This window comes from Dermacentor albipictus, chromosome 2 (assembly GCF_038994185.2).
Source record: "Dermacentor albipictus isolate Rhodes 1998 colony chromosome 2, USDA_Dalb.pri_finalv2, whole genome shotgun sequence".
Classification (NCBI taxonomy): Eukaryota; Metazoa; Arthropoda; class Arachnida; order Ixodida; family Ixodidae; genus Dermacentor; species Dermacentor albipictus.
Genome location: NC_091822.1, coordinates 115,716,956 through 115,730,911, shown reverse-complemented (window position 1 = coordinate 115,730,911; position 13,956 = coordinate 115,716,956). Strand labels below are relative to the sequence as shown.

The window sequence follows — 13,956 nt, the reverse complement described above, 5'->3', positions numbered from 1 at the left end:
ATTACTGGCACAAAGGCTGCCAGAAATTATTGTTCCTTAACCGAAATACCTGTGATTACAATAAAAAATGGTCTGGGAACCTGTAAATAAATGAATTTTTATGTGCTTATTTTATACAGCGAAATATAAGTTAGACTAAATCGATACTTGTAAGCACAAGCCAGGCCTTTTCGAAAGTGGTTGCAAAGAATGCATATCATATTACAGAGGTAGTACATTGAATTCAAACATGTGCGATACTGCCAATCTTCGTAACATCATAACACTTCAGTGTTTCGGAACAGTAAGGAGGTGCACAAGAAACCAGACTGCAGACTCACAAAGCTTATGTACGCAAGTATTTGCAAGAATGTGATTGATCAACATTCTAATGGCATCAGCCACTCATAAAAAGGATGCAGAAACCAGGGTGCTCGCCAATCATGAACTACTGTTACGAAGGCCTACATATGAATAGCTTCGTGAATCTAGGCCCAAGTGTTACTCTCTTGTTCTAGCTAAAACAGATGCCCAAAAGTACAAAATGATGTTGATAGCCCCAACATGAACAAAGCTTCCGAGTTGGCTTTTAAGAGCCAACGGTACATATTTAATTGAAAACCAAGAGAATTTATTAGGGCAATGACAACACTAAAGACACAAATCTGGTAACGCCACATTGTCAGTGCAACCGTAGCTATGTGCCATGGTACATTTACTGGCTGGTGCGTACAGCTACACTTTGTTCCGAAAATCAGTCCTTTCCAATACAAGAATCCTGGCTCACTTAAGCCCGAGCTTAAAAATATGCGATTGCCACGTAGCTGGACAGACATAAGCTAGTGTTGCTTACCGTCGCTTGGAGATACTCAAATTATATTTCTCATTACGCCTAATTAGATCATTAGTCTTAATTGATTAGTTAGTACTAATTTATTATTAAGCGCCTCAGTGGATTTGCTCACCGTCGGGCGAACGGGTATCATCCACAGATGAACGGTTCAACAAGGCCATCGCTGACATAATATTTGTGTATGTTGATGGGGATCACAAGAAGTGGGACAACGTTCTTCCTTTCATGACCATCGCCTATAATGTCGCCGTTCAAGAAACCACAGGATTATATCTTTCCCGCTTGCTTCACGGACGCGAGGTTACCACAAAGTTAGTCAATGCTGGCCAATATGCTCAGTGTACCGAGGAAGCTCGTCAGCTAGCTCGCCTGCGAATTTCCTCTCAGAAACACTGCGATGCCCGCAGGTAAAACCTCCGCCGCAGAGAAGTTAGTTACCACCCAAAAGACAAAGTATGGATCTGAAGTCCCGTCTGTCCACGCGGGAGGTTGGAGAAACTTCTCCGTCGTTATGTTGAAACCTACCGGGTTTTTCCAACACCTCGGCAACGTCAACTACAAAGTTGATTGAGAGAGCACCACCCAATGCTCCCACCGTACACCACGACTGGACATCGTTCAGGTGAGGTGAGTAGGATGAAGCGCTACAACACACGCTGATCCTTCCCTACTTCCGAAGCATCGAGCCGATGCTTTTGAAGGGGCGAGGGGGTAATGACATGCACATTCAGTGCATCTCCGTGGGTTGTGCGGTTACAGTTTGATTGAGCTTTATTCTGCGTGCCGCCAAGGCCTCGGGAAAGAGAGTTGACGATGACAAAGAAGACGTTCTGCTCGATCAGAGCTGTTCTGCTGGGTTACCGCCTGTTGTATTTGTTAATACCGTGAAAATATTTCTACCTGTATATACAGGGTGTCCCAACTAACATTATTTAGATTTTAAAATATTCCAATGCACTCTACGACGACGCGACCAAATGCACTATGATAATTATTGTATCGAGTAAGTCACGCTGTTTCCTTATCCTGCTAAATTGCACAATTGGTGAAAATTAATTAAGCATCTTTGGAATCAACCGACTTAGGCAAAAATTCCAATTAGAAAGTTGTGGAGCAGTTTGCAAAATGTCCGATATAACAGTTTCCAACTTTCTACCTATTTGGTATTACTGTTTTCCCGCTTACAGCAGATACCAGCTAAATAAAAAAAACACTTGGCATGCCCGCTTTCGCGCTGTTATTGCAACACTCCCAAATGTAGCGAGTACAAACGAACATAGCATTTAGCCGGGTGTGCTACCGCTGGATCTGCTTATCGCTATCATAAACCACCGCGAAGGAAGCACATCGGTGGCCTTTTAAGTGGCAGCACACCCGTCTATATACTATGTTCGTTCATTCGCAGAAAGTTTGGGAGCGCTGCCACCCCGGCGGGTATCTGGAGTGAGCGGGAAAACAGTCATGACTAATAAATAGAAAATTAGAAACTGCTTAATCGGATGTTTTGCAAAGCGCTTCACAACTTTCTAATCGGAATTTGTTGCCTGACGTCGTTGTATTGCGAAATTGAGTAAACAATTTTCACTCATTATGTAATTAAGGGAAATACAAAATATAGTGTGACTTTCTACACACAATAGTCGGCAACATGCATTTGGTCGCGCCGCCTTAGAGTGCACCGGCATGTTTTAAAACTCTGGCTAAAGCTGGTTGGGGTGCCTTGTAATACATGCCACTATATTACGTGTGCCTACTCATGAAAATTTTTTCATGCGTTAGAATTTTTAGGGTAGTGCACGCACTTTCTGGGGCCAAAATCTATCTATCTATCTATCTATCTATCTATCTATCTATCTATCTATCTATCTATCTATCTATCTATCTATCTATCTATCTATCTATCTATCTATCTATCTATCTATCTATCTATCTATCTATCTATCTATCTATCTATCTATCTATCTATCTATCTATCTGTCTATCTGTCTGTCTGTCTGTCTGTCTGTCTGTCTGTCTGTCTGTCTGTCTGTCTATCTATCTATCTATCTATCTATCTATCTATCTATCTATCTATCTATCTATCTATCTATCTATCTATCTATCTATCTAATCTATCTAATCTATCTATCTATCTATCTATCTATCTATCTATCTATCTATCTATCTATCTATCTATCTATCTATCTATCTATCTATCTATCTATCTATCTATCTATCTATCTATCTATCTATCTATCTATCTATCTATCTATCTATCTATCTATCTATCTATCTATCTATCTATCTATCTATCTATGTGTACATGCTTGTTTGTAGCCAACCATTTCCCCACGGTGATTCATTGGGTAGCGCGTCGGGCTGCTGTTCCGAGGGTGCAAAGTTCGAAACCAAACAAACGGCCAGCTTGGGTTGCTCAGTATGTGGCAAAGTGTACATATGTACCGCTCTTCAACGAACCTCTTTCTGGCCGAAATAGTTCACTGTAGATCCGCTACTTGGGGACTAGGCAGGCAAAGCTGTTTGAAGAAAATATTTGACGCTTACTCGGAGCATTGGGTATGTGCTGGTTTTCACATACCTGAAGCAGGGTGTGAGACAGGGCTAGTTGGTATTTCATGCTGAAGTGACTAGCGGAAGAGTGGACACGGGGCACTCAAAAAGCGACAAGTTCAAGCGCAAACTTCCAACTGGTGTTCATTACAAAAAGGTATGCATATATACTCTCGCGCCTTAGGTTTTGGCGTGGCCATGGTGCGCTCTTGTTTATTTGTGCTGAGCATGTTGACTTACACGACTTTAACGCATTACGATGAAGTTCGCGAGAGTATATATACATACATTTTCTGTAATAAACACCAGTTGGAAGTTTGCGCTTGTCCTTGACGCCTTTTTAGTGTCCCGTGTCCACTCTTGTGCTAGGCACTTCAGCTTCAAATAACCTCTTTGATGTGAACTTCGGTCACTGAATGTGTGACAGAAGGTGTGTGCCACTGTGTCCCGCACTTACCAAAGTTGGCGTCGTTGACGCTAACTTTGGTAAGTAAGTATGTGCCACATTGAATGCGTCCCGGAATAAAACCCACGTTACAAGGGTTCTTCCAGGACAGCAACCGAACGATTTAAAACGCTACAACACAAATACACTGGTTATGTGTCGTTATTCTATCAACGTCTTTCACGCCAATGCTTTAGCGAGCTACGCCATGAATGCTCTAGTTGAGTGCCACACTTTGGTGGACCTCCTGCCAAATTTGGCGACTGTGCATGCGCCACTGGGCATGCGGGAAGATAGGGAGCAATTCTCAGCGTTCGCCGGCACTTGCGAGTCACTGTAATTGTAATTTCATGTAATTGCTGTCGCAGCAAAACACAGCTTTTCGACAGCCCGCAGCGTCATCGAGGAAAGGTGCAGTGCGTTCTTTCTTATAATTGAGAGCAAGTAGAAAGGTAGGGTTCCTTGAACGTGTCCAATTGTCAGTGGCTGACTACCAGTGACGCAAGTCGAGTGCGCGAGTGCGAAGCGATTCGGCTGGTAGTGGAAGGTGCCTGCCGAGTACAAAATTATGTTAGATACACTTACCTCATTTCTTAGCTTGCAACAGCTCTGTTGTCGGTAATGGCATTGGTTAAGACGCTTTAGATCCCTACCTATCACTTTAGCTTGGCCTAGTCATTGCCTTCAGTTTCCTTAGAATCAGGGATTTGCGCACTGAACTGTCGCGGTAAAGGATGAGGTCGTCAGATTGTGCGTAGAGCGCATACAACGAAAATGAAATCATCCCCGGAGAGTGCGGCGCCTACACAGATTACATAATATTCTTCGGTGGAGCAGTGTGACCGTTTCGCTTGTCCTTCATGAAGGATTCTACCCCGTAGCATAGGTAGGATACTAGACTGCTAAGGAATCCACGATGTCGAAGCTTTGTCCAGGTGCCTGTCTCCCTTTTCGCTATTTGTTGCATGCGCCTTTGCACACCTGAACACTTTCCGTTATCCACTTGCAACATTTTCTTCGGGCACGTCGATGGGGTGCCTCCACTTTCGGGCATTATCATTCTATCCTGCGTCGAATGCGAACGGCGCACTTGCGGCGCATTCTTACACCTACACCTTCCCCCAATCGAATGCGTTAAAATACAACAAATAAAATAACCATTTTTTTTCTAACGGTATGTGTTTCTTGTTTTGAATGATATAAATTTCTGATAACAAATGGATATCGAGCGAAATAATACATTTTGCACTTTTAGCCGCGAGTGGCGACAAAGGCGAAAGCTCCCAAACGGATACATTCTAGAGCGTCGCGCACCGGAGGGAGTTCCTACTGTGAAAAGTCGCCAGGGGTGCTGCACTACTATTCTCGATACAGTCAACTTTGACAATGATATGGCCATTGCCTGTCCATTAGGGGAATGGCAACGATGAGCTGCTGCTTCGCTGTTCGCATTGCACATCGCATTGACTGGCCCGAAAGCCTTTCTGCATTTGTCGATGCCGTGGTGCCTTACATAGCAGGCTCCATTTTGCGGAAAGTTCGCACAACATGTCAGCAGTGCATCTCTGCCCTGCATTCAGATGAGCTGGCGCCTTTATTTAGCAAAAGGGCCGAGGTTAACTTATTTCACCATCACAAGACATCATTGGCCTGTGTGATGCAGGTGAGAAGGGACTGCGAGTACTACAGGCTGAATGAGATACCATTACAACGGAGAAGTCAAGGGCAAAGCATCTCATTTTGGAAGTCCTGGGTGCTTCCTTAGAGAAAAAGTGGTTCCAGAAATTGGAGCAGTACATCCTTGACTTCGATCCGCTTGGTAATCACATTTACAATTTGTGCAGAAAAATCGCAAAAGAATACCTCAAAGTGATGATACACCACATGACGAAGGAACGAAACCGAGAACTGATCAAGAATAAAGTGAGGCCACTTCTGTCAAGGGCGATTGCCTTCAGTCACCAGTAGGACACCTGACACCATGTTTATGCGCTTGAATTGAGCTTCTCTCCTTAATAATCGTACAGGAGAATTGCGTTCTACGGGCCAATTCGCAGATGACAGATGTAAAATAAACGGCGACGGCCAGAACTGCGTGTTTTCATTGCTTTGTAAACGTGAGCAACTTCATCGGCAGTGCATAGCATGAATGCGGCTGCGCTCGGTTCCACATTGCCACTTACAAAATGGCCGCCGCACGCTCAGCGCGGCTTCACTGTCCCCAATAGGTGCGCATAAGCGGCTTCCAGGCTCCAGGCGGCTTCCACTCCTCTACTTTTCAACTTTCCAGGCGGCAAGTGATTTGGCTCACCTACTACGTGAGGGAAAGCGCAGACGTGTGGCTGTTGAAGTAAATGACTGGCGGCAATTGTTTCCTCTCTCGAAGCCCACCATCGTTGACTGGAGGAACTAGACCCGTGAGGTTGTGCAGGACGACATGCTGTCGCGACCTCCACTAGGTGGCTCTGGGACGATAATGAAAATTGTCGAGTGCCTTCTTAGCGACAAGCAAAAGTACAATCGAGCCACCTGATGACGGGCGACAACGTTCCGCCCAGCCGCCAAAATTGCGGAAGTGTTGCAGATTGTGGACCATGGGTTTTCGGCATGGTATGCGCGACCGGAGGGGAGCTGCGACTTTTCAGTGTTCAACCGGGGAGCGTTATTCACAGTGTCCAATGGGCCGCATGCGATTGTATCCCAAATTTAGTGGATGCTAATGGGGCGAGTCTTAATCTCCATTGGAAGACCGCCAACTTCATTTTGAACTTCGTGGAGCCCATCACGGGCGCTCACACGCAGTAAATAGAAAGTTATTCTAAAAAAGTAAAGCGCCACCTTGTTTGCAGCGGGTATGCGCGTCAGCAGCGCGTATGTTAGGTTACTGCACCACTGCTGATGTCCAACCTAGCATGTAACGGCAGCAACTTAACGGTCACTTGCGCTGAAAAGGCCGCTTCTGGCGTTTGTTAGAGCTCATAGATCACTCGGTGCTACCGAGTATGAAGGTGTGCCACAAAGTAAAAGAAAATAAAGCAGAGTTCTTTTGCCCTTTCCTTGCATGAGTGTTTTCCGGAATTCCTGCGTGCTTACGCGGTAAGCGCGTGGGAAACCACATCTACGCTAGGCGGCGCTCACTTTGTCTCGCAGCCTTACTTTAGCGCGAGCAACGAGTGATCTGACAAAAGCCCAGTGCGAAACCAGGCGCACACCAATCTGTGCTCGGAAATGCGATCTCGAGCACGTAGCGAGCCGCGCTCGTCCAATCTAGTGGAACGATGACGGGGAGCGTTTCCTCTGGGTATCACGCAAAGCATGTTAAATTACAAATGAGTCTAATACACATTCTGTGTAAATCTTGCAACCTTCGAAATGCTTTTAAACCACATTAAAGTGACGAATAATTTTGTACTAAATGTGTTTATTTTATAACTTGCCTGTGCATGTAATGCCCTAGGTGGAACGATAAATAAGTGGAAGAAGGCACCGACGTATTACGTACAGTTAAGTACGTAATATACGCAGATGATTCAACGATACTTATCTCTGACATTAACCTGCCTCATCTAATATCCAGAGCTAACGACGTACTTTCGGAGATTTCCTCGTGGTCAAAAATCAATAGACTAAAGATTAATCCAAATAAAACTAAAGCTGTAATATTTCATGCTAAAAATAAAATAGTACCTACTCACCAGCCGTTAATTCTTGATTCACAGCAAATAGATATTGTTGATGCGCATAAAATACTTGGGGTATACTTTTCATCGAACTTAAGTTGGGATGCTCACGTTAATTACCTATGTAGGAAAATCTCATCTGTAACAGGAGTCGTCTCTCGCTGCCGTAGTCTGCTGCCACTCAAGGCCAAACTTCAAATATATCACGCATTATTTAACTCGCATCTAAATTATTGTACGTTGATTTGGGGCACAACAACAAAAAGAAACATAAATAAAATACTTGTTCTACAAAAAAGGATAATTCGCTACGCTGGAAACATTGAACGTCTGGGAAACACACGCAAATCATTTGAAAGGTTCAGTATCGTTCGGGTTGACAATATTTACTCATACCGCTTGTTGAACACACTCTACTTTTCAAACAGAGAACTCTCGGACTTTATTACAGCCTTATCATGTCTAGAGCGTCGTGTTATTACAGTACCTACAAGAAACACCCATATATGGTCTATACCGCGATTTCGTAAAACTTATAAATATCAAACTTTGGCATACAACGTCCCAACAACACTAAACACGTATGAAAACACAACCAGTTGCAGTAAAAAACAGTTACGTTCTTTCTTTTGTTCTATTGTTTGCTAGTAAAAGACTCAGTATCTTAAAATATCTACTATATATAACATGTATGCTGCTTGCAAATCGGTTATTAAAAACATTAATTTTTTGCAGCATTTTTAGAGTGTTTGTGTGAGTGTAAATATGCGGTACTATGTGTCGAAATTTGCATATGCATTTCCATGTGCATCGTATTTCAAATGTATTTGTGTGATTTATGAATGTTGTATTATGCATTGTGATCTGCATCTTTTTCATTTTTTGTAACAGTGTATCTTAGTACTTTTCCTCTGCACTTTGTATAGCCGCTGCCATGTAACGGTTACCTGGGCCCCGTCAAGCCGTTTTTACGGCTTTTAGCCCAGCGGACCTTCCACCATATTGTCTGGTAAATAAACTTGAATTTGAATTTGAATTTGACCATGCACCGACGGTATCATCACGTGAACCCGTTTTTCGACCACCCATAAGGCAACGCCCAAGAGATTATGGCCACGCAAAACGAATCTAGATAAAACAATGGAACAGGAGGCGTGCCGAGGGACAAGTTTTGTCTTGGTGCCATTGCTTCTTTCATCATAGAGCTCCGCCAGAACTTGCGAAGATTCCAGGTTTCGCCGAATTCGGCGAATCCAGCATAGCACCCAGGTCGGCGAAGCTATTCGCTTTGAAAGGAAACAGAGGTAATAAACGGGGAAAGCGTTTGATTGTGTGGTTTACACAGCGCGGTGGGGTGCCGCCCGGTGCTAACGTTCGCGGTCGGGTCAATTGGACGTCCCCAGATTAATCGAAACCGTATTGGAATAGCTTTACGTTAGAAGGCCCCTGTTTACGTATTTTATGGGTGCAGAGCAGGTGTCATTTGGTTTAGTCATTCTTTCGTGTTTTATACTTGCTTTCGTCGCTTTCAAATGGAAGTGGTGGCACACGCGCTGAACAACACCTTTTAACGAGGAAGTCTAATTCAAACACTTTGTTTGAATTAGCGCCACAGGGTACACAAAAAAGATAATTATGAAAAATTTTCCAACTATGTTCAACCCCTGACCTCGATACAAAAAGTTCTCCGAAATTGCTAAAAGCAAAGCATATTACAATAGCTGGAATTTCTTGGTGAATGGCGCGTTTAACAATAATATTCGTCCAATAGTTGCAGCGACATTTATTAAAAAATTATTCTTGTGTATTACTTTCGAAAAGTGCCATTTCATAATCAGGGACACAGTAGTGGCGTGCTTGGGAATGATTTTGACGAGGAGGGGATGTTTAACGTGCACCCAATGCAGTATACAAGGCCGCTTTTTTTGCCTTTCGGCCCCATCGAAATGCGGCCACCGTGGCCAGGGTTCGATTCTGCAATCTCGTGTTTAGTAGAGCAACGCCATAGACGCAAATTCAGCAGGGCGCGTAACGTTTGGAATCAATGACGTGGCCGTGGTAATTAGGCCACCGCTGGGTGGCTGTGCCAATCATCGAAAACAAACTTCAGTGTCACAGTGATTAAAAAATGTAGGCAAAAGAAAAGGCCGAAATTGAAAATAGCAGGTGATTAGAGCACCAATTAACGCTAGCATAATGTGCTGTACGATATGCGTGGTCACAGCGCGCTGTACATGCGACAAACGAACGTTCAGTCACAGTGTGCATTGTCAGAACATTGTGTGATTTCCTCCCGATGGTGTTCTGCTTGTCGCACTAGAGTAGTCAATTGCTGATTCAGCAAGTCAGTGCCCTTTGCAACGAGAGACAGCTCCTATAGTTTCGGGGCCCCTGGGATACCACTACACGTCAACATGTGTGTGCCCTATTCGCTTGGCAATCAAGCCTGCAAAACTTTAATTAACTGCTCGGGGATTCAAACGCAAGACCTTGAGCACAAGAGTAAAGTTAAAGCGGGGATGCCATATTCTTCTCTGCGTGATGGTCAATTTGTTGCGCAAGAGGACACTAAAGAAATGAGTGTCCTTTTCAAGAAGCGGGTGTTCCTGATGTTGTGGTACCTGAGCTATACTGCGGCCTCCACTTACCTTAGCAGCTTCTCTGCGCTTACAATCGGGCCATAAACCTGCGAAACTGTCGTTGCTTCCATGGGGATTCGAACGGAGGACCTCTAGCACATGTGCTCAAGCTCGTGGTTTCAGTCAGAGTGGTTGACGTACACACGTCAACGTATCTCTTGTCAAATTCATAATGCTACAATTTAAGAATTAGCGAGACCGGATCAGCCGTGGTTATGTGACTTATCAGCTATATAACGAATTTCCACACTTACTTCAATTCACCTTCTTTTTTTTAAATGTGGTGTTACGTGCCAAAATCACTTCCTGATTATGAGGCATGCCGTAGTGGAGGGCTTCGGAAATTTGACCACCTGGGGTTCTTTAACGTGCACCTAAATCTAAGCACACGGGTGTTTTCGCATGTCGCCCCCATCGAAATGCGACCGCCGTGGCCGGGATTCGATCCCACACCCTCGTGCTCAGCAGACTAACATCATAGCCACTGAGCAACCACGGTGGCTAATTCGCCTTCAGCTGCGAAGCGATAACTAATCTTCAGTTTGGAACAACTGAAATGGCCTCACAAAAATAAAGCCTCAATGTTAGATCAAAAGGGCCTCCTACTGCCTCGATGCTCCAAATTCATTTCTTATTACAGCAGCCAATAGTCTCCACACAAAAGGGCGTAGCGTTTAGAGAGTTATATATTCGCCATTGCCCGGCGCAAAATAAGACTGCGTTTTGCCGACACAATGTATCAAGCAGAACACTGTGACCAGAATACCGAGCAGCTTGGGTTACGGTGCCGCGCATAACAGGAACGATAAAATGTATTCTTCCCTAGTTCATTCGACGTTTTCCTTGATTTTTTATGTGCTTTCCCCAGCTAGCTGCAATCCTATATCAGACATCTCAGATTGCCTGAGGTGGAGACGGGTGGATTAGCAGGACAGGAATCCTAATTTGGCGCCTCCTTTCATTTCCGTTTCTCGCTCAATGGTTGCTTGCAGTTCTCGCGACAAAAGTAATCACGAGAAAAACGTCGCCCTTTGCGCGCGTTTCTTATTCAGTGAAGCACTGCACAGGCCAACTTTTCCCTCCAATACTTATTGGAAGCACGTATCGTGAAAGAGTGATTTAACTTCTCGCGCGTTCAGCGCAAGGGGACGCTAAAAGAGGCTCGAAAACCGCAAGAATGCAATTATTAATCTCGGAGACATTGTTTCTATAGCGAAGCGTGTACCTAGCTGTGCCTGCCACCACGGGCGCCGTTAGCGACACCAGGCGACTGCTGGCCACGCAGAAAGCAAGGTCCGAGGAATGTCACACCGATTGCGAAAGCCATTGTCGCCAGGCTGCCGGGTGCCACCTGAGAGAGCTCGAATTGGTGCTCTAACGCATTACGCAAGGCAGGGTTGGACGGAAGGGGGGGTGGGGGGGAGGACATGTCTTCTACTGGCCCTCCTTTCTCGAAAGCTATCGTATAAAACGAATCCACTGCCTTACGCGGATTCAGCAGCAGTCTCATTCACGACCGGACGGAAGCTAGTGAAGCAATGGTGAGTACCGCATCCGGAGCCAATTACTCGCATCTGCACAGTGTCCTCCACGTCGCGGACTGAATGCACTGCAGGATTCGCGAACAGATCACTGTGAGATACAATCGGGAAGAAGAGCGCTTCGGTTACAAGAGACGGAACGCGGAAAGATTGTATGATGCGTGGAAACGTTGCAAAAATTGCAGACGTCCGCGCCAGCCATAAAACATAACCTAAGACCTCGTAACACCGTGAGGGAATTGGATAATCCTTGCTACAGGAGGATCTAGCCTTGCAAAGGTATGCCGGCAGTTGCTACGCTTGAGCTTGCCATTTTTACATGTGGGAGGTAAATATGTAATATTTGCATGTGGCGCAAGCGAGCCGCTTATATCGAAAGCTGTTAATAGGGATGACCAAAAGAGAAAGTTGGAGATAAGCTAGGACGCCTCCACGCACCGTTAATATCAAGCAACAGGTGACTAATAGAATTTGATGCACAACTTCACTAGTCTTTTAACAAATCGGCCTCCCTCAGAAGCTTCAAATAAAGTGGAAACACGTCCCTCCTGAAAGTACAGTATACTTACGAGAAGACTCCATGTGATCCATAGTCGCGCACATATAAGCAAAGTACTTGCAGGCCACTCACCACCAGGTAGGACACTGGAAACCTTCACTTTGATTTATTTTCGATGCCTTGTGGCACATCCTCTAACCGAACCCGTCTCCCTCCTCCGTCAAAGAAAACTAACAAAGTAGAGCAGACGTCTAAATGGGCCCTAATTGCGCCAAGAAAGTGGTATTCTTTTTTTGTGCGTGAACATCAAGCAATTTTTTATATTTTTTTCGCACCCACCCATCCATTTTCCGAAGTTTCATTAGCGCTATATTTTACTTATAAATGAAGAAACAGCTTTTTTTTGCGATCCTTACCACTGTGGTTTTACGGTCAAAGTAAGTAAGTAAGAAAGTCAAAGTAAGATTTTTGAAAGTCTGCGTTCTCTCAAGTTCCGATATGCGGGAATGTAGCCACCATCAGAAGACGATCAACCTAGTGTAGGCACGACATTCATGCAATTATTTATGCAAGCGACAGGTGGCAACCATTTGTCAATAACGAGGAACACACTTACGGAACTAAGTTTCGTCAATTTTGGCCCACATTATTGTATCCATCACATCACGGGAACCAGCAGCTCCTGCACAGACAGGCCGGTAAAGAAGGGAGAAAGCATTTTGCGTGTACCCCCTAAAAGAAGGTTATACTAGAAGCTGTGCAAAATTTTATCTAGGAGATGCGATACGTAAAACACTATTTCGGTGAGAATCCTTTTCCTTCTACAAATACTTGAGTTCGATTCGAAACCTTTTTCTGTGTGTGGAAGAGACAGTAGACATGTGTCCTATTAACTTCTTAATAAACCTAAGTATGTAAATACCCTCGATTGTATAATAGAATATAAAGTGAAGATATTGATGTTTCGGAATCATCAACAGGCAAACTAACTAATGTATTTGTGATATGCGTATTAGAATTGTACGGTGTACATAAATATTGACATTCCACTACGTAAGTAGAGTGGAACCATTCGTGTAGACTGTATGCTATCTGCATAAAACCACAGCATTCCTTAGTGGCTTCAAAAAGATAGACGTATTCATGAGTGCGTCAAATGTTCTGGCGGTGAATTAAGCATGCGGAGATTCAAACGATTTCTACGTGAACCTATTTTATCTGAACCTTCTGTTAACACCAAGTGGACGCCGTAACGCTCATGGACTTTATCAGAACTTGGTTAGCTTTACTGCCTTGTATAGAAAGCTACATCATTTCGGCAGTTTTATTGTTTGAAAGGTGTAAGATTTTAAAAAATATAAGGAAACAATTATTTTTCAAAAGTGAACATGCCTCTGTGAACATGCCTCTATTAGCGATATGTAGCAGAAGCTGAAGCCACGAATGAATATCTGCCATTCATTCCTTTGCTGAGAATGTTATTCCAGTGCTTCTCTATTTCAATGGCGACAGAGCAATGTGCAAAATCCTAAGCCATCGCCCCTCCACCCTTTACCCGCCAAATGTCGAATAAACGAGATGAACTACGTGTCTTGCCTTGAATATTGTGACATCAGCCAGCAAATGTAAAAAGTGCTAGGACAGGTAAATTTGTTTGAACCATTTTTGTATCCTACCAAAAGCAAGTTTTTCTGTTTGCTTAGGCTTAACGTTACCATCGAAAGATTCCTTCAGACTTTTCCGGCATTTCTGCCTTCCAACTAATTTACT

General features: G+C 44.1%; 1 protein-coding gene across 1 annotated transcript in view; it reads left to right on the top strand.

Moving 5' to 3' along the window:
* LOC135917835 (ice-structuring glycoprotein-like) overlaps window positions 1-13,956 on the top strand; it is a 59,854-nt gene that overhangs the window by 11,607 nt on the left and 34,291 nt on the right. The gene's annotated exons all lie outside the window — the stretch shown is intronic.